This window comes from Dermacentor silvarum, chromosome 11 (genome assembly GCF_013339745.2).
Source record: "Dermacentor silvarum isolate Dsil-2018 chromosome 11, BIME_Dsil_1.4, whole genome shotgun sequence".
In the NCBI taxonomy this organism is placed as follows: domain Eukaryota; kingdom Metazoa; phylum Arthropoda; class Arachnida; order Ixodida; family Ixodidae; genus Dermacentor; species Dermacentor silvarum.
Window position 1 is genome coordinate 75,820,732 of NC_051164.1, and position 21,796 is coordinate 75,842,527.

The following is a 21,796-nucleotide window of genomic DNA, read 5'->3' on the forward strand; positions in this document are numbered from 1 at the left end:
CTAGAGAGCTCTGTAGCACGAACGCAGGTCGAATCAATGGGAAACGGTCCACGGAAAACCTGAAGTCATCTCCCTAGTCGCGTTTACACGTCACTCGTTCTCGGCCTACGCTGCTCTCTAGAGGGAGCTCTGTAGCGCCATCCAACACGGGTCGAATCTATGCGCGTGGCTCGGCCTTGTACGCTGTCGGTACAGGTACAGACGTGAAGCAATCTCCGGAAACCGCCGGAGGTGCTGGGTACGTTTCGGCCCGCGAACTACCGTTAAACGTCGCTGGCTGGCTGCGGAGAGCCGCCGAAGACGTCGTTCTCGACAAGGCTGTTCACGTCTGTGCATAAAAGCAAGAGAAGGGATTGCCACCTCATAGAGTGTGTCTCACATGTGCTCCCCTTTTGTAATGTAGAAGCGAACCGCTGATGAAAACCGCTGGAATGTAGTTAAATTTTTGACAACAATGCAACTATAACTAAGACGCTAATACTTCATATGTGAAAATAAAAATTACGTATCATGAATGCAGCCGAAGAGCAGGCATGATGAGAGATTGCGAGAAACTCGCAGAGGAACACGTACTTAATGAGGTATTCGTTTACATTTCGCAGGGCGGCGGACCACGGAAATCCTGAGCCTAGATCACGGCCTGCAGTCCTGATGTACACGAAGAGACTATATAACGCGAGCACTGACGGAGTAGTTTGACGTCGATTTACATCCACAGCCGGTGTTCTATTTATAGGAGGACCGAAAAGGTTTCCCGCCAGAACAGCGTGGCTGAAAAAAAAAAATTATGGGGTTTTACGTGCCAAAACCAGTTCTGATTATGAGGCACGCCGTAGTGGAGGACTCCGGAAATTTGGACCACCTGGGGTTCTTTAACGTGCACCTAAATCTAAGTACACGGGTGTTTTCGCATTTCGCCCCCATCGAAATGCGGCCGCCGTGGCCGGGATTCGACCCCGCGACCTCGTGCTCAGCAGCCCAACACCATAGCCACTGAGCAACCACGGCGGGTACAGCGTGGCTGAAGGACTCGAAGACGGAATAACCAGCGTCACGGTCTTCAATAAAAAATTCAGATTGATATGGAACCTGTTGTGTAATGGTATTCTCATTAAGGAGCAGAAATTAATTATGCATTGTGCAAGCTGAGGTTGGAGAATACATGAAATCCGTACACATGAGTGCATGTTCACAATTGTCGCTTTACACCAGCAATTCAATAAAGGCTGATGTTTGATTCACATAGCGTGATCTCCGGATAGACGCTGCGACGCAGGAATACGTTTGCGGGGAACATAAAACTACCTAGCATAGAGTGGAACAAAAACAAGAAACCCGTCCATTGCATGTGATCGAAACGATGGAGTACGAAAATTTGAGGGGACGCAAAAGTCCAGCAGCTCGGCGGTACGCAAAGCATCATGTTGCGGGTATACATGGGCAGAGCATGATCGGGAAGCGAAGCCTCCAACTACTGAGTGTACACAAAACAAGCAACAAGCAACACCCATTATCTGCATATAATTTACTGGAACATTGAGGCCGAACAACAAACAAGGAAGGGAAACAAGCGCTTGAAGCGAAAGTATACGGAAATAGCGCAACGGTAGCGAAGTGTCAACAACCAAAGCGACCGACGGAAGCCAACCTCTGCGCTGTGGTCCGATTCCGGTGTCGGCGGTTCGCTGGGCGGCGAATATCACAAAAAAAAAAGCATGCGCTCTAAATATCCGCGGGAAGCAACGCACTATGGCATATTTCTTTTTATGCCTCGACGACGAAGCGAAATACAAGAATACAAGAAACGTGGTGGCCCGCAGATAACGATCCGCATGTGCTGTGTGACGATTGAAACCGATGCTGAACGAACGATGTTCCTCCTCGCCCTCGCGAGAAGCGGATTACGGATCACGCAGCCGGCCGCGTTTCATACCGCGATAATCGAGCCGCTCCGGTAGCCGAGTGGGTAAAGTGCTGAGCTCGCACTCGCGAAGGCCCACGTTCGAATCCTGCACCTGCATACGGCGTTTTTTCAGGCCTATGCAGGTGAAGGGTTCAGCGTATGCCGCTCCGGGTAAAATTGAAGTACCCGGCTGTACGCTCGGCCGCCGGTGTGTGGTGGACAAGGCGAGGCTTTGTGCCTTTTAGGCACATTGTCTCCTCTCGCTGTCCCCCGGGCATCCAAAGGGCGGATGCCCGTCGCCACTTTTTTCCTTTGTGGCTGTTGCACTTATACCCACGTTCATCGTGCAAGCCGCCCCTGAACTGTGACGTACGGGGAACACACCTGGATGTGCTGGCCAGGAGGACGTACGGAGGAATGACATGGAGGACGGGCTCAGGACCGATGTCCACGCAGACCTGCATGAAGTTAGGAAATTCAATAGACGTTTTCTTTGTAGGCTCGTGCATGTAACTCCCGTGATACTGTTCACGATAGCAGATTATTCCAAGGGCCACAGCTAACGAAAGCCCGTTACACATGAAAACACTGCCCGGCACTTTTTTTTTTTTTTGCATGCTTTGTTTTTCTTAACTCGCGTGAAATGTATCGTGCCAGTCACCACGAAAACGTCGGTTCTGACAACTTCTCTCGCGTAAGAGCATTTCATGCATTCTTAGCTTGACTTACATGCTCAAATCTTCGCTCGCTCGTCACAGCGGCGCAGTGGTTACGGTTTTCTGCTGCTGAGCACTAAACATTAACTAAATTAACGAGCATGGTGTTACGCGCGCACAAGAACAATATGAATGCATATCACACGATGGCCGCGAAAACTGGCTGTCAAAACGCTGGAGTGAGTCAGCGCAGCAGCCAGCGAAGGCGGCGCTCGCATCAACACCCAACCCTCCTCCTCACGGGGAAATGAGAACGCTCTTGAAAGAGTCCCACATTCTTATCCGTATTATAGGATAAATTATACTACAATCGAACGTCTTCATAACGAAGTGCTTTGGACCTCCGAAAGCTTTCGTTATAAAGGTTGCGCAACACACATCTCACAGTAGAACCGGGACACAACTATTCTTTGGTTATTCTGGTAATTTCATTGTAGGGGCGCTCGACTGTATAAGCTGAGCAATTGAAGACATTAACAACTAACTTACGTTTGCAGCCTGCACACTTGGCATTGTGCAGAAGCTTTCGCTGTCCACCTTCATCGTTATTGCTGCACACAAGAAAGTTTGTGTCGTATGTTGACTGTGTAAACGCATACATAATACCACTCCCGTTTACCACCCCCTACTGACCTCATTAAAGCTGCACGCACAAAATAGACTACTGCGTGCTACCTCCTATTAGCCCTAGTTTAAACGGCAGCACGGCGAATTTTCACGCCCATCTTCGCGCCGGCAAGAATGAACTACGGCAAAGTAAGTCACGTTCAAGGATTCACAACTTATTGTGCGGCACTAGCCTGAATCCTCGTATCCGGGCTGCCCTTGAAACGTGACGAAGAGAGAGAGAGAGAAAGGCAAAGGTAAGACAGGGAGGTTAACCATAGAGTATCGCCGGTTGGCTACCCTGTACCGGGGGAGGGGTAAAGGGATGCGATAGGTGAGAGAGAAAAAAATAATAAAGGCAGGGTGGGCTCCATGACTTACACACAAGATGGCTCGAGGATCCTCCTCCATGCACACCAGAGGGAGTTCAGGAAATTGAAGTACAGTTTCTGCAAGCAGGTGTAGCCCATCGCATAGAGGTGAGAGACCGCGCAAAAAAAAAAAAAAAAAAAGAATGCCTCACTGAGGATCTTTCTTTTCTGGGCGGCTATGCGTCGTTAACGTGTCGTGTCGCCAAGCGAACTTTGCCACGAGTAAAGTACTGAAGTACGAACTTCCGAAATCTCTGGCGTAGGTTAGAAGCGAACTACTTTTGAGACCCACGTGCTAGGGTCTCAAAGTGTGCGAATTTCCTTTGCCGACGAAAATAATATTATGGCATCCGCATACACGTAATTATGCGCTTTCTCTTGGGATGGGATTCAGCTCAGTAAAATATTAAACTATACTGAAGAGGCATTTTGCCTGTTTATAAGAACGCGTGATAAAAAGCCGCTCCGAAACCAACAACACTCTCTGCCACTTAAAAATTTTGTAATCCATGCTTGTAAATATTTGGGGAAGTTGAGTTTTCGCAGAGAGATTGGTGCGGTGGCGCGACTGCGTGGCTAAACGACACATCACCAGAGCCAGCGTGTGGCTGACAAGGTCAAATCACACGGTCGCGAAGGCGAGGCTGAAATATGGTCGTGCGATTGAAACACTGCAATGTCACAATAAAAAGTAATAGTACATATAGCGTTAACCTTATCATATTTGATCAATGTATTTATTTTTTAACTGCCTTGTCCCTAAATAATAAGTTTTACCTATGTCTTCAGTACCAGAGAAAAATTACAGGTGACACCCATGCTGTGTTAGTGCAGAATAAATTGAAGTTTTTTTTTTGCGAGCTATTTCAATGTAATATTGATTTTATCTTAACATTAAAACAACAGTGTGTGTTAGTACTAAGGACACATGGATACGCTACTTCGTTCAAAACCTCGGTGAACCCATTGCTCTGAGTTCATGCAAAGCACTGAAGGCTCACCAGTATAATGCGTGCCGTTCTAGGATGAGGTCTATAAATATAGATGGGTGTATTCAGGTTCGATAGTGATGCACAACGCCAAGTGTGCAGGCTGCTAACGTAAGTTGTTAATGTCTTCACTTGCTCAGCTTGTACAATCGAGCGCCTCGACAACGAAATGACCAGAATAACGAAAGAATAGTTGTGGCAAATATTCTCACTTACCACGCACGCTTCATTTGTATTGCGCGCTCAGTATAAGTGATGTCACAGCGATGTGATGTACGCAGGAGCAGTAGAACTACTGGGCGTAATCGAAAGGCAAATAACGATTTTTTTTTCGCGAGAAGTTGCCCCCGCGAAATGTACATGCCGTTACCGTGCCTTCACAAGTCGCCATTGCAGGACGCATGTGCACCTTCTATGGCACCTGCGCTACCATGCGTGGGTATCGATCCTCATGTGCTGCGTGACGATCGGAGCTGATACTCAACGAACAATGCTCCTCCTCGCCCGCGCAATAAGCGGATTACGCATCACGCAGCTAGTCGCGTTTCGTATACCGCGATAATCGAGCCGCCCCGGTAGCCGAGTGCCCGGTCTACGTTATCACACATATGATATGATACGCATGACATGTCGTGAGCGGATGTTACGAAAGAAATCGCGCCGTCATAGCTGGCCCAAGCCGATCTAAATTCACGCGCAACTGCGTCGCTCCTCGGATACACCACGCAGCGGGTCGCGTTTCGTACCGCGATAATCGAGCCGCTCCGGTAGCCGAGTGGGTAAAGTGCTGAGCTCGCACTCGCGAAGGCCCACGTTCGAATCCTGCACCTGCATACGGCGTTTTTTCAGGCCTATGCATGTGAAGGGTTCAGCGTGTGCCGCTCCGGGTACAATTGAAAGTACCCGGCTGTACGCTCGGCCGCCGGTGTGTGGTGGACAAGGCGAGGCTTTGTGCCTTTTAGGCACATTGTCTCCTCTCGCTGTCCCCCGGGCATCCAAAGGGCGGATGCCCGTCGCCACCTTTCCTTATGACTATCACACTTAGGACCACTTCTGGCGCGACGGACGGGTTGTACTGTACATTTTTTTGTGTGATTTGTGACAACTATTCTTTCGTTATTCTGGTCATTTCGTTGTAGTAAGCCAAGCAAGTGAAGACATTATCAACTTCCGTTAGTAGCCTGCACACTTCGCGTTGTGCAGAAGCTTTAGCAGCACCTGCATCGTTATTGCTGCACACAAGAAAGTGTGTCGTATGTTGCCTGTGTAAACGCATACATAATATCACAATATCATCGCCTTTTGAAAAAGAAAACACTGTCTCCGATTTGCCCACCTAATGTCCTCATTAAAATTGTACTGACAAAATAGACTAGTCTGCATACTACCTCTTGCTGGCCCCAGTTTTTCCCGCCCATCTTCGCGCGGGCAACAATGAACTACCGCAAAGTAAGTCACGTTCCAGGATTCACGACTTATTGTGCGGCACTAGCCTGAATCCTCTTATCCGGCGGTAAACACACCCTGGAAAAACCGCCCTTGAAACGTGACGAAAAGCGAGAGAGAAAGGCAAAGGAAAGACAGAGAGGTTAACCAGAGATTATCTCCGGTTGGCTACCTTGTACCGGGGGAGGTAGATCACAGATAGGGGCGATAGGCGAGAGAGAAAAAGATTAAAGGAACGTACCTCAATGGGCTAGCTAGGAGGACATACACATGGCTCCATGACTTACTCATAAGATGGCTCGAGGATCCTCCTCCATGCACACCAGAAGGAGTTCAGGAAATTGAAGTACGGCTCCTGCAACGAAGTGTAAACCGCGCGCAAAAAAAAAAAAAAAAGGAATGCCCAACTGAGAATCTTTCGTTTCTCGGCGGCTATGCGTCGTGTCGCCAAGCGAACTTGGCCACGAGTAAAGTACACAAGTACGAACTTCCGAAATTTCTAGAACTACTTTTGAGACCCACGTGTTAGGGTCTCAAAGTATGCGAATTTCCTTTGCCGATGAGGATAATAGTATGTCATTCGCATACACGTAATTATGCGCTTTCTCTTGGGATGGGATTCAGCTCAGTAAAATATTAAACTATACTGGAGATAGCACTGCCCCCATTGGAAATCATTTTGCCTGTTTACAAGAACGTGATGAAAAGCCGCTCCAAAAGCAATAACACTCTCTGCCCCTTAAAAATTCCATTATCCATGCTTGGAAAAATTTGGGGGAGTTCAGTTTTTGCAGCCGGCTAGCCAATACCCCACCCCGTATTGAACGCTGTCGTATGCTTTGGGGATGTCAAGGGCAACCAATGCCGCATACTGGCCTTGGCATCGTACAAGTTGTATGCGACTTTCGAGGTCAATATACGCTTGGCATATTGAGCACCCCGGCCTCAAACCTATTTGACATGGGCTAAGAAGCATTCTCTTGTTATTAAGAAGGGTGTAATATTGGGCTTGTTGGTAAAACATGCTTCAAAGTCAGGTTAACAGCGCAAGACCACCAGAGGGGACAGAACAGACAAGATTTCAGTGCTCTGTTCTCTCTTCTGTCCCCTCTGGTGGCCTTGCGCTGTTAACCTTTGATTCTCTTGTTAATAATCTTCATAACACGTACATGTAAGGCTCTTTGCTCTTTCTATCAACTTTACAAAATGTTATGTTAGGTGAGGCCTAGTTCAATTGACCCGATGGTGTCTAAGGTATAACCCTCTCCCGGTTTTTTAGGCAACAGTATAATATTTGAAATTTACCATTCTGATCGAATCCTGATGCAACCGCTGACGGAATAATTTATGATCTTAAGTAGATTCTTTTGCGACTCTTGATATAAAATATTTACCATGGCCGAAGTGACTTCATCAGGGCCCTGAGCCGCCGTAGGAAGTTGTCGTAACACATTTGACAATTCAGCGACATATATATCCGTAAAATCCTCATCCATATGGAAAAATCAGTGTACAGGGAGGAACATTAGAAGAGAAGCGATACTCAAGCCCTTGAGTAATAACTTACAATGAATTCTTCATTAACTGTGGAAATAAAATTGTTGATTCTACGTTTACTGGTAACGTACTACTTTCCTTATATCTAAGAAAGCCGAATAGCACGCGTTTGTTACTGGGTGTGGAAAGAAAATCAAAATGTTTTGTCATATTCACCTTTTCATTTCGACACAGTATAAATTTAAGTGGGCTTTCAAAGAATTTATTATCTGAACAGTTTTCAGGGCATTGGTTGGGTAGCAATTTCTTAACAGGCGGCTTTTCATCGTCTATAATCCCGCAAACAGTCATAAAAAATTCGCGAACATAGTTTATTTTTATTTGAGTGAACCTCACATTCAGTTTTTCTACGGTAATCCTTCAAGGGACAGCAAATACCTAATGCTCTAGAATTCGCTTCACATAGGGTAGCCAATGAAGACCCGAAACTGCTTTGAAATTTACTGTAATTTATGTACGTTCACGGCCTTGGACACTAAGGATGTTACCGGGCATATAATTTCAAATATCACCGGAATGGGGTGACTATTTGCGGCATAGTCAACAGTCGCCCAAGAGGATACGCGAACCCCTGAACCTAAGAAAGTCTACTCTAGAGTATAAGCAGCTAGACCTTTACCGAAAGTACGATAATCCTCAATTTTGACATAAGAGATTGTTGTCCTTTGAGGGATCCCACAGTCAAATATGCGTTTTTAAACCCTTAATCTAATGTGTTTATCTTAAACTCTATGCCAGATGATGGTATTTCTTGTCACCCGCTGACACAGCATCGTTTTCGCTAGTAGATATTACAATATACAGAGCACGTGTGTCATGAACCCATGAAGGATAGTACACATTCGCGATAAAAAATGAACGACATAAAGGAAGATTTAAGCTACTACTAGAATTTTGAATTCAGCAGACAAAAGTTTTAGGGTTATCTTTGCTCTGTGGTAAATTCTGGTTGACACTCGCATACTGCCTCTTGCAGACTGATTTAAACGAAAAGAACAATAATTTCTGAAATATTTTTTTTTCTGCGAAATCCAAGAAACCTAAGTTTCTAGTAAAATGTTGGTATCTGGATTTATTTGAACAATCAGACACGATAAACTTGTGGAAGCTGCAAAAAAATGAACAATAGTTCCACTGCAATACTTTTAAAGATCCTATGGTGACCCCGATAGTATTTCACTTGAAACAACCTTCCCCAAAATACTCTCCTTGAGGCCCTTATTAGGCGGATACATATTAGGCGGATACGATTTGAATAGACGGCTGTGTGTGCATCTTCAGAGAGGCAACAGTTCTCATCTTGGGCAATGCGGTTGATATTAGAGTGGCCCTCAGCAAAAGGGTATCCAGATTTGCACCCACCAGTACTATGACCGAATCGCCAGCAATTACGACACGGTAGTGTACCTGAAGCAAGAGGTTCAACCCGTAAGACACGAGGCCACGCTTTCATTTGTGATGAGCACGATGTACCAGAAAATGTCGCAATAACCGACTCAGTGCAGACCCTCATAATTTCGACAACACGATTACAGCGGTACACTGCTAAAACTTCGGCCATGGCAAGCTTCTCCTGGGTTTCAGATGGAGTTAGTTGATAGTCAACTCCACTCATGAGTTCCTCGGTGCATGCAAGATGTGTTCGTGTACGAGCACTTCAGTAGATCCGCTACACAAGCCTGGTCTGGCGACCTGCACACTATTCCACCACGACCGAACTGCCGGACATCAGTTGTACTCTTATAGTGAGAAGTCACAGCATGAAGCAGCTTGTTTTGAGGTTATTCAACCTGTTAGAGCCATTACCCGAGGGCACCAGCGCGACGGGAATGATGTTCACGCCACTGTGTAAAAAAGTCTCCCAAGGTAAGTCATCAGATTAGAGAAAAACTGTACATGCGGAATGCCTCGGTCAAGGTGACTTCCTGGTCATCAACGCGGCCACAGATGTATGGTAAGCAAAGCCCCCGCTGAAAATACTGGTATTTTAAGAGCGCTTCTATGCATGCGAGCTGATTGTGGAGATACATATCTGAAGAACCATTTGGAAAGTTGCCCAATTAATGCTTCGTATTTAAGCCCAGATGTACAAAACCAAATAGTAGAAATTTGTGGTGAGAGAGAGAGAGAGAGAAACGAAGAAGAAAAGGTAGGGAGGTTAACCAAGGACGTGCCCGGTTGGCTACCCTACACTTGGGGAGAGGGAAAGGGGAAGAACAGATAAGGAGAGAAAAGAAAGAAATTGGAGTCAGTCATTCGCAGAGACAGTTACAGAAGAATCTCCGCTGTCACAAGCGTTCGTACAATCCGGTACTCTTCACGAACTGCAGAAGGGCTTTTGTGGCTTTTTTGCATGCAAGAATGCATGGCCATGGCCCAAGAATCTTTTCTTCCGAGAGAATTCTGTTATCTAACAGGTTGAGTTTAGCTTGGAGAATACGTCGTTGAGTGTCAAAAGATGGACAGTGACACAGAAGGTGCTCGAGGCTCTCGTCGCACGCGCACATATTGCACGCCGCATTGTTGGTCATCCCTATTAGGAACGAATAGGCGTTGGTAAATGCGACAGCCACCCACATGTGACACAGTAAAGTTGTTTCACGACGGGAGAGTCCAGGTGGTAGGCGAAGTCGCAAGTTAGGGTCAAGAGAGTGCAAACGTGAGTTGGCGAAACCCGGTGAATTCCATCGCAGAAGTGCGATGTTTTCCCTGGCTTTTTCCCTGGCCGTTGCATATGTACAAAATGTAAACAAGGTTCTTGAGTGACAAAGATTCTTCAAAATATTTGTCTTCAACTTGTTCATTTATTGACCTTTACGTTTTTCATATCAGCTGCATGCGCTGCTTTGCTGATTTAGAACTAATATAGTTCTAAAGTTCGTGTGATATTTTCTTTACTAATTAAACAGACAAAAAAAAACGTGGAAGCATTGATATAAGTTATTTCTGCCACAATTCTTGGAACATACAACTATATGCTTTCATGAAAAAATACATATATTACTTGACAGTGCGTAGCGTGCAATAATTCGTTTATAGCATCTAATATACAATGGCATTGGCAATGGCAATGCAGTTATTATTCGTGTATTTGATCCCTCGACAAATTCCATAAAGAAGAGGCCGCAGTGCAACATGATGCCACCCCCCGAAATACCGAAAAAGGGGTTTGTGTTTGAGTTTCCTCGTAGCAGAATAAGGTTTTCTCGTACATTCAAATTACAACCCGACGCCGATTGGTAAACAGCCCGACGGCGAATCCGACGCCGAATGGTAAAGTGGTACTTTACCATTTTCCTGGCGGATTTCACTGTGAGAAATTCAATTTTTGTTCACCAAAACCTTGCACTACGGGGAGGGCCTGCGCGGTCGGGGTGGTTGGGGATTTTCTCCGCCACCCGCATCGCACACCGGTTGCCGACACCGGCTTTTCTGCGACACGGGGCCCTTAACGCTGTCGCGTTAAAAGTGTGAAACGAGAAGTACATTAACGAATGAAAGAAAAAGAAGACAACGTACTGTAAAATTTCCGATTTCGTGGTTAATTGAATGTAGCATAGTTATCATCCTTGTGAATAAAACTCAGAGAAGGTTCTGGGGCTGCTGCTTTAACCACTTTTCCAATACAAAGATGCACTTGTCTTGCATCGCAGATGCATCGCAAAGCTGTATAGGTAAACCCGCCGGGGTTATTCGAAAAGCAAGCTATAAATTTACAGTGGAGGTATCGTTTTTTTTTTTTGGTCGCGTGATCTTCGACGTCCATGTCAGTGCAGCCCACGTGGTGCAGCCTCATATATCAGACTTCCGGATCAGCCTATCGCACTTGCTACGGCAGTCATTCATCATGACACGCTATGATTGCTTAGTCTTTGAGAACCATCGGCGTTGACGAGCAATGTATGTTTACGTACGTCGTGCGCATCATTAGCCACTAATAACCCAGAGTCATTAGCGTGTATGTTGAGGCATTCTTTACTACAGGTACGCTAGTCATTACGCGTGATTTACGACGCATGCGCAAAGCAATTTCTAAGCGTCGGTAAAGGTTGGGAGCCAGCCCGCGTTAGCCCTCCGCGCTGTACAACCTACATAATTAGTCACCTCAGAGTCATTAGAGCGCACGTTTTAAGGTTTGTGTGCTTGTAGCATCTCTTGTTTTAATGGGCTTGGCTTCTGGCCCGGCCTGCTCGCGGGAGCAGTCGTTTTATCACTTTCTGTTGGACCCATCCCATGAAAACTAACACCTTCAACCGCTTTCTGTAGCAAGTTTGTGCATAAATGTGCGAACACGAAAATTGTAACGAGATTAGATTATTTGGGAAATTATCCCAGTTTGCGGTATGTTTGTTCTGTGTCCTAAACTCTTTCACAACAACGTGGGTCACTGGACATGTGCCGTTCTTCAATCAACCCCTTTCATGCCAACTTGTGTCTTGTTGCTATCCTGATGAATATAGAAGTTAAGTTTCACTTGCAAATTTGAAAGAACTGGTAAAGTTAATGTGATAGATGCAATACATTCAATTACGTAACCTGACTTTAAATGCACAAAAACTAATAGGAATAAAGGAAACAGATTTAACGAGTAATCGCTTGGAATAAATAAAAAATCAAAGCTCCTTTCTTAAAGAAAGATGGTTGAACGCGAAGCTTTCTCCCATGCAAACTGAATCAAAGTCAAAGTCCAAAGCCAACGACCACGCGACGAACCCCAGAAATGCTGCGCGACCCAATGCGATGCATATGCGATATTATTGCTTGTTTAGGATTGTATTTTTTGAAAGTTGAAGATGAATGAACGCATTTCGTTAAGTTGCATAGCCTTCATTTTAGATCATGTAGCCGTTGGTTACACGCACACACTCATACTTTCCAGAGGTCTGCAGTCACGGATGTCAGAATTTCGGCACTATGTTTTTGAGAGCAAGTTCCCGAGTTGTGAACCTCATTTTTCAAAAACAATTCGACTGTCGGGTTACGAGTCATTTGTTTCTTCATCGTGCATTGAGCGAAGTCAAGTTGTTGTTTTATATTCGCAAGGAGCTCACATATGTTCAACAAAAAGTGCAGCCTCACGACGACAATCATTACGTATGTCTCCTTGTCAAAAAGAAAAAAGGTTTCATTCACACTAATAGGCGCCTACCTATCACCATCACGTCGACTTGATCGACAGAGACTAAACGACATACTCACGAAAACTCCAGGTCCTTGGATAAGCATGGGTGACTTTAACGCCAATCATCCACTTTGGGGAAGCTTCGAGACTAATCAACGAGGCACGAGTCTAGTTTATCTCGCTGCCGAGCACGGCGGACAGAGTTTTGAACGATGGCAGCCCGACATATCTCTGAGGAGTGACTTACAGTAGCTGTTTGGACTTGAACAAATTAGTGTCTCATAGTTTACATTCTAAAGTTCAATAGATCACAGACATTAAAACTCATGGCAGCGACCATATGCCTACCTACAATAATGTCAGAGGCTTTGACAGTTCTATTTCGCATATGCTGTCAAGACAGACTGACTGGCAAGCGTACCGACTTTCGATCGAGGACAAGTGCAGACATGAACATCCCGAGCCCCTTGAAGACATTATCATACAAGCGCTGCAGGCTTCTACGCGGACGTATACACCATCGACAAGACGCACAAATTTCGACCAAGAACTGGAGAGGCTTCGTGCGATCCTCCGGTGGGCCGAGAGACGATATAGGCGTACTAAGTCCATTTATGACTCGATGCCCGACGCATTCCGAAGAAAATTCAGCGTGAGATGAACAAACTTCAGGACCGACGACGGAAGAGCTTCTGCGATTCCCTAGAACCTCGCAAGCCGTTATCCCCCGTGTGGAGAACTCTTCAGGGTCTTCGATCACTTCCACAACAACGTCGTCCGTTCACAGCACTCGCTCTACATCAGAGTCGACCAGAGCTTGAAGTCGCTGGTGATTTTTGTGCAAAGGTTACTGGTGACATCGTTCTACTGATGGACCTCTCGCTACATGACGTCCCTGTCGCGAGAGATCAAAGTATGGAAGTGCCTTTTACTATGGAAGAAATGCAAGCGGCTTTGGCTGTGTACAGGCGGTAGTCATCACCCGGTCCCGATGGGGTGACCTACGCTGCCTTAAGGCACTTGGGTTCAACAGCGCAATGCTGTTTGCTGGATATCTTCAATAAACCTTGGCATGACGGCATAGTCCCCAAAGAGTGGAAGTGCAGCCGACTGGTGCCTCTACTGAAGCCTGGAAAGTCTCCGCTAGACCTTACATCGTACCGACCGATTGCACTTGCGAGTTGCATCGGTAAGGTCATGGAGAGGATGCTGCTGACACGTATGGAGTGGTACCTTGAATACTATAACATCTACCCTGATGCTATGGCTGGTTTTCTACGTGGACGGTCTTCAATAGACAACGTGATTGATCTTGTGACATCCGTGCAGCAACAAAAAGCTATGAAGCGTCTCTCTGTGGCACTCTTCTTAGACGTAAAAGGTGCCTACGACAACGTAACCCACGAAGTCATTCTCCAAGCTCTTGAGGCTGCAGAACTTGGAGGCCACGTTTTCAGATGGATTAGGAGCTATCTCTCAAGGAGATCGGTGTTTGTTCGTACAGAAGATGGCCCGACAAATAGATATATTTCCAGTCGCGGTGTCCCACAAGGCGGAGTGTTGAGCCCGACTCTTTTCAACCTCATTCTAGTGGGGCTTACCGAAACGCTACCACAGACCGCCAATATCTCGTTCTACGCAGATGATATTTGCATCTGGGCGGCCGTCGTGACACGGCCACAAGTGCGCGCTAGAATACAGAAAGCAGCAACCCTCACAGTGGCATACCTTCGTCGACAAGGTCTGACAATATCTACGGAAAAACGTGCACTAGTGGCATTTACACGAAAACCGATGTCTTTCTACTCGGTGTGCATCGAGGGCCACTCAATTGCATATAAGAAAACTCGCGGGTTTTTAGGCGTTATTGTGGATCGAGACTTCACCTGGAGTCCCCATGTCTCCTGCATGAAGAAAAAAACTCATTTGTATTGAGAATATGTTTAAGTTCATAGGCTGGAAAATCGTGGGAACCATCCGTGCGCTCTATGTTACAGCTATACACGGCACTATTTCTCGGATTTCTTCGCTACAGTCTTCCAGTCTTGTCGAACACATACAAGACCAATCTCCTTGCACTACAGAGCGTACAAGCCCAAGCACTTCGGACATGTCTTGGCCTCCCGAGATGTTCTTCGACAGCTGCGACGATTGTCATTGCACAGGAGCATCCGATCACCACCCATATCGTCGCAGAGACGCTAAGAGCGCACATTCGACACCTTTCACGACTACCATCCCACCATTTAGCCGGTTTGCCAGCGCGACGACCACAGGCTACATACTGTAGTGTTGAGACGAGACAACACGAGTCGATACCTTCTGGCTTCAAGCCTGCAAAACGCCCAACATCGGCATTGTGGTGTCTCCGGCAAATTCACGTGTGCCTCTCAGTTCCTGGGATTGCTAAGAAATCAGACCTGTCATCCTTAGCCCTGAAGCAGTTGTCCCTGCTTTGCCTACACGAGTCTTATCTTGACCGAATACATATTTACACGGACGGTTCCACCAATTCCAACAGCTCTACCGGAGCAGTGGTTGTTCTATCGGACGCCGTCTCTTTGCAATTTAAATACTCTCACAACACTACGTCGACAGCAGCAGAACTTGCGGCTCTTCAAGGTGCAATCCATTACGTGCTCCAGCAACCACCAAATCGTTGGGCCATTTTCTGCGATTCGAAAGCAGCCCTACAAATTCTGCAGTTTGCCCTACGTCACGGGTTACACGAACAGCTAGTGTACGAAATAAGGCAAGCTCATCACCACGCGATCGAGAAAGGACAAGACATTGTATTTCAGTGGTTGCCGAGCCACTGCGGAATTGTTGGCAACGACAGCGCCGATGAAGCTGCTCGCTCGGCTCATCAAAAACATCAGCGAGTGCCTATACCACTCTCAAGAACGGACGCTGCGCGGCAACTTCAATCGCTTGCTCGCCACATCACACTTCTAAGATGGAATTCCCCAGGTTTCAGCAACTCACGCTTGCATTCTCTCGACCCTAAATTGCGACTTCGCCTGCCACCTGGACTCTCCCGTAGCGAAGCAACTTTACTCTGTCGCGTGTGGTTGGGCGTCACATTTACAAATTCCTATTGATTCCTAATAGGAATGGCGAACAGTGCGGCATGCAATTCGTGCGGGTGCGATGAGATGCCAGAGCACCTTCTGTGTCATTGCCCAGCTTTTGACGCTCAACGACGGATTCTCCAAGCTCAACTCAGCATGTTAGATAGCAGAGTGCTGTCAGAGGAAAAGATTCGGGGACCATGGCCTACACATTCTTGCATGCGAAAGACCACAAAAGCTCTTCTTCACTTCTTGAAGGACACTGGACTGTATTAGCGCTTGTGACAGTGGACCTTCCTCTGCGACTGCCTCTGTCAATGACTGACTTTATTATTTTTATATTCTCACTCCTTATCTATTCTTCCCCCTTCCCTCTCCCCAAGCGTAGGGTAGCCAACCGGGCACATCCTTGGTTAACCTCCCTACCTTTCCCTTCTCGTTTCTCTCTCTCTCTCTCTGATACTTTCATGGACGGCTCTACACTTGCGCAGTATTGCCTTGTGATCGCTGTGGTAGACGGTCACAGGCTCTGCCGTTGCTGATACACGGGATACACGATACACGATCGCGCTCGCGCTTACGTTCGCGCACGGCAGCCTCTTCTGTCGTGGGCTGCACCCGTGGCCTACCCATGGTGACGGCCGGTAATGCATTGCGTGACCGCGAATGCAGATATATACAGTTCGTCTGGGTAGCGTGGCGTTGCAGTTCCCATTGTTCTTATCGGTACAACTGCGAATGTAAACTGTAGTGTTCTAGGATACGTATGTCGAGCGCCGCTGTTCTATTGTGCGCAGATGCGCAGATAGTTCCATTGTGTAAGTTGGCCTTTCCTGCAGTGCGTTTTCGGCGCTCACGAACGAATCAGTGAGACATAGAAAGCTGCGCTTTAATAAATTCCTGGGCAGTAGCGCAAACATCCCTGGGACAGTACCAGAGAGTCCAAGCTCCAAATGAAAGCATAACGAACTGTGAGATCCAGGCCAATTTCGCGAAAAGGAATTTCGAAGATTCTTTTTCTAGTACAGTAAAACAGCGACACGACAAAACAAGTGATATATTGCTTCGTCGTCATCACAGAAAATGCACAATATGTCTCAAAGCAGGCCTGTGCAGGTAAACGTTCAGAGAGGGAACCCAACAGCGTAATTTGGCGAAGGTTACTTCAAGTCTGCGTGTATTTAAAAATTTACTATACCAGGGATTAAGGTGGTGTCGATACTCAGGAGGAGCTGTTAACGTAGTGTTAGACAAGACTTTCTGAACAGTACGCGCGCAAATCTAACCGCAGTGATATAAGCAGAGAATGGTATCACAGAAATAACAGGGCCCATTAGGTCACCTAAAAAACGAATTTCTGGCGTATTACATGCCAAAACCAGAATACAATTATGATGCGGGCCATATTGGAGGACTCCGGATTAATTTTAACCACCTGGGATTTAACCAGCATTCAATACGCTGTACATTGGTGTTATTGCATTACGCTGCCGCCGAAATGTGGCCGCCGAGGCCGGGATTCGATCCCACGACCTCGTGCTTAGCCGCGCGACGCCAAAGCCACTACGCACGCCAGCCGTTAAGGGATGCCTTGGCTAGCGAGTCCTCCGTCTCATTCAGAATCAAACCCTTGCGGCCAGGCAGCATAAATTAATCGGAATACATTGCAAATCACCAGGGACTAGCGAAAGGTATAGACGTAATACAGGAGAGTTATTAGACGCGGGAGGGGCCGAACAGACACTCTAGAGAATCTATGACAATATGAACGGTGGTACTTAAAGCGCTTAATTTACGCAAGGCGAGAATTGGTGATATGAACTCTGCTAATATAACCGGTGTTTGAAATTTCAAAACGTCCCCCGTGGTAGATAGCACGATTGTATAGTCCTTGAGCTAGTCTACTCGAAGAGGCGGGCATTACTTGCACGCTTTACTTGGGGTAGTAGCGCTAGATAGAAGCGCGAGAAAGGAGCCCGGATGGAGTTCACGCGTCACACGTGACGCGTTTCGGTGGTGACGACACAGTGCGTCGCTGCACTGCTTCAATGCTAATCGAATTAGCGTAAACAGTCATCCTGAGATGGTTTCTGTCTCAATTATTTCGTCCCAGATGCCTCGTTCATCAAATGCAGTCGTTATCGTTCGAAAAAGTAAATACACAGGACTACATCGGCATCAAGAACGATTAAAGCTGTGTTGGTAAAGTTGATAAGTCGCCAGTCGAGTCATTCAGAGCTTGAGCCCGAGGCGGACGCCACCTTCTTGGCATATTGAGAACATCAGAAGGCGTGTGCGTACTGCTGGGTGTTAGATTAGCAAGAAAAAAAAGGTATAACTTACAAACATATGAGATAATAAATAAACGTTGAAACTGCGGATTATTTGAAGCGTCTTCGAAGTAGGAGATGAAATATATAGTGGTGGCCGGTCGCAATCTTTCACAGACAACGTCAATTAGGATCAAGCATCCGGTGAAGCTGAAGTACACGTTTCGCCATGCACGTGACGAATTTTGCATATTCTAAGCACCGAAGGTACGATGAACAGCTGTAGTTCATCGTGCGATTATTGATTGAATGACAGCGCGAGGCGACCCCATTGCTTGCCGCAGTATGCAAAAATAGCGGCGTGGATTGCCAAAAAGGTCAAATTTTTCTTATCCTTTGTGAGTGCAACGTAATGCAGCGTTAATTTCCGAGTCGCCAGTAAGCGGCAACCCACTTTTTTTTTTTTTTTCGTTCTATGCCGGCGTGTTGTCACCCTGCGTGAAAATACGTCGGTTCCGCTTTACCAGGCAGGAAAGTATGCACCTGACGGTAGACCAGAATACCGTTCTGAAACCCCGAAAGCCCGATTACGTGTCATATTTTATAAGTTGAATCTGAACACTTCGAAATTAGGACGTAAGGGTTGTAACCTAACACAAAGCCCAAGTTGTGTTTTTGATACGCTGGAAGGGCCTTCAACTTGAGGACAGTTCAACAAACCAATCAGTAAATAAGTCATTATCACACTGATTATTTTTACTCCCCATTATAAGTTTTTATTTTTTCTTTGTACGTATATACCCTCCTTATCCAGAAATAAATGTGAACAACTTTTAATTTTCTTTGATGTATAACATTGTTTCGACTTTGGGGCGATAAACTGAGCTTGATACACAATGCCACTGGAGAGATCAGGTATCTCGGGCGTAACATTCTCCGTAAGACCGAGGGAACAGATTGAACGCATAACCATTGAACTTTAGGCAAGGGAAGCAGCGCTCCCAGTCCCACCACCGCCATCTCGCCGAAGGGAAATACCACGCGAAGAGAGCTTGCCATGGAGTGCCCTGCGCAGATACGAGATGGCGCTGCGGGCGCGCAAAACCGTATCCACCTGCGCCGGCCCTACATTCGCCGCACCGCGAATCGAACCGTTGGCAAACGAAAGCCGAGGTTGAAAGGCAAGGAAACACAGGAAATGGAAACACCGTAGTGGGGAAGGGGGAGAGGAAGGGGCGGGACCCAGTCAGCTTCGAGACATGAGGAGTATGACAGATGCCGGAAGCGGCAATAAATCCTCGGAAAACCACCGGGTTATCATTATCCATTTCCTCGCCGTCTCTCAGCGCGTGCTGGCGTGTTTCGTTCTGTCTTTCTTGCTTGCAGTCGGTGATACTTATTTTCCAATTTTCGACACGCTGTCACATCCCGTCATGCAACAAGGTCCACGCCAGCATGTTTGTGGGTGAGCACGGAAAAGAAAGAAACGCGGAGCATCGATTTTGAAATTACTCATTACCTTATCGTCATCATCAGCCAATTATATGTCCACTGCAGGACGAAAGCCTCTCCCATCGATGTGCAATTACCCCTCTCGCACCAGCTGTGCTATACCTGCAAAATTCGGAATTTCATCACACCACGTGGTTCCCTGAAATGCTCGACTGGCGCTTCCCTACACTTGCAACTCATTATGCAACTCTAATAGACCATCGGTTATCTGCACTACTCATTCCATAACCCTACAACCTCTTCGTGTCTTAATTTCACTTTCTCTTAATCTCAATTAAGACATCTGCTATTCTCGTTTGCTCTCTAATCCACACACTTAACGTCTCTCAACCTCTCTCTAACATTTTTTTTTTCATCGCTCGTTGTGCGGTTCTTAACTTCTCGAAATCCTCTGCTAACCTCAAAGTTTCTACCATATAGCATTTAAGAGTGCCGGTAAAATGCAATGGTTGTGCAGGTAAGCTGCCGGTGATGATTAGATAATGCCAACCATATGGGCTCCGCTGCATTTTTATACTTCTGCTGGTTTCAATCTAGCTGAACGTACTCCCTCACAGATTATAGACACTGAATACCAATGGTGCGAATTCTCTCACACTGTCTTCTGAGGTATACTCAATTATTTGTTGCAAGTCATCCCCACCGTAGCTGAATTAGACAATTTCATCTTGAAACCTCAGGTTTCTGAGATGTTCCCCGTTTATGCTAACCCCTAAACCTTCCTAGTTTAGCCGCTTGAATGCTACTAAGCACGTAGCGAAGAGCATAGGAGAGATCGTGTCTCCTTATCTGTGAAGAACTAAGGTAGCTTGGAAATCGTTATAGTTATTTGCTAGGACAGTACGGTCGTCTCTGATATACAACAGGGATATCCGTAAAACATAGAAAGAGGAAAACTTCTGTTTAATGTATGGTGACAAATGATGATTACCCTGCTGCACCCAAAGAGTATAGAAATTGTGACAGCGAATGGCGTTAAAAAGGATGTCCCTAGCTGCCATGAAGCATAAAAAAAAAGTCTGGATTGCGCATCCTTCTTCAAAGGAATATAACTCCGTCATATATCAAATAAAGAAATAAAACAGCTCCTTGGGGCACCGCTTTTGAGCTTGCCCCCAGACGTCAATAAGACGCCTTTTAATTCGATAAAGCTGTCCAGTTCTCAAAAACTCAAATTTGAACGCAGAGATACATGTCTGGAAAATGTGGTAGTGCAAGCAATCCAGCAAACGTGAATGCTCTACGCAATAATAGCATTTCTTTCCAACGAGATGCGACAGCTGCACCAAGGGGACAAGTATCTTGCACACAAGCAGCAAGGTAGACATCTAGTAAGGAAAATGATCAACAACCAGAAAGAGGTACGTCTGCTGCGAGAATCTTGCATTCTTCGTGCACGCACCAGTAGGATACTTTATATGCTTTATTGCATATTTTCGCCCTTTAGAAAAAGCAAGCCCGCAAACGGTCCAATGAAAGAAAAATAATGAGAACATCGATCAGTAATGAGCGAAGTTGCTTGTTAGACAATTATGTCACAAGGGAATAAAAAAATAAGCATTTCAAATCAGCAGATTTTCAAAAAAATAAAGAATGGTGGTTTCACAGCCATACCTGTAGGGAGCCTATATGACGAAGAAATTACTGTTCTGAAAATGACTTGGTCTAAGATACTTCTGTCCTATCTTCGAAAGACTATCTCTTGCATAAAACGGGGGGGGGGGGGGGGGGGGGGGGTCAGGTAAAGAGCTGCAAGGTCTTGAATATGTAGACTTGAGTTTTCTATTTCTACTTGTTTACTGCTCTGCGAAACAGATTTAGTGAGCGGTTCATTGAACTTCTGATCAGAATCTGAGGGACTGCATTTCCTGCAATGGCAGGTGGTATATTTGTCAGCAAATTAGACGTTTACTCTTGGTTAATGAACAGAAATTTGGCAAGCAGCCTTAGTACTGGCTACAGAATCTGAAAGTTGTACCAACTGGCAAAACCAATGACCGATGGTAAAATTTAAGTAAGAGGACCCCGATGGACTTGATGGAGCAACAGCAACAGCATCAGAAAGAGTTGAGCCTACATCCATTTGGTGATGGGATGTCACGCCAGCTATATTATACAGGTACTCGTTGTATATTAGGTATTCGTTGTATACAGGTATTCGTTTGTATATTCCGTAAATATTCTATGAATGTCAACGACAAACCGAGCTATCATAAAAGCCTTGCTCAGGCAC

At 46.1% G+C, this 21,796-nt stretch overlaps 1 long non-coding RNA gene across 2 annotated transcripts in view; it reads right to left on the reverse strand.

Moving 5' to 3' along the window:
- Window positions 1–3,591: 3,591 nt before the first annotated feature.
- Window positions 3,592–21,796, reverse strand: part of LOC125941400 (uncharacterized) — a 38,518-nt gene continuing 20,313 nt past the window's right edge. Inside the window, exon 3 of one of the 2 annotated variants that reach the window (XR_007464239.1) lies at window positions 3,592–3,674. This is a non-coding gene — a long non-coding RNA (uncharacterized LOC125941400). Of the gene's footprint in view, window positions 3,675–6,321; window positions 6,387–21,796 lie in introns of those variants that run through there. The other variant, XR_007464238.1, reaches the window with a different exon arrangement.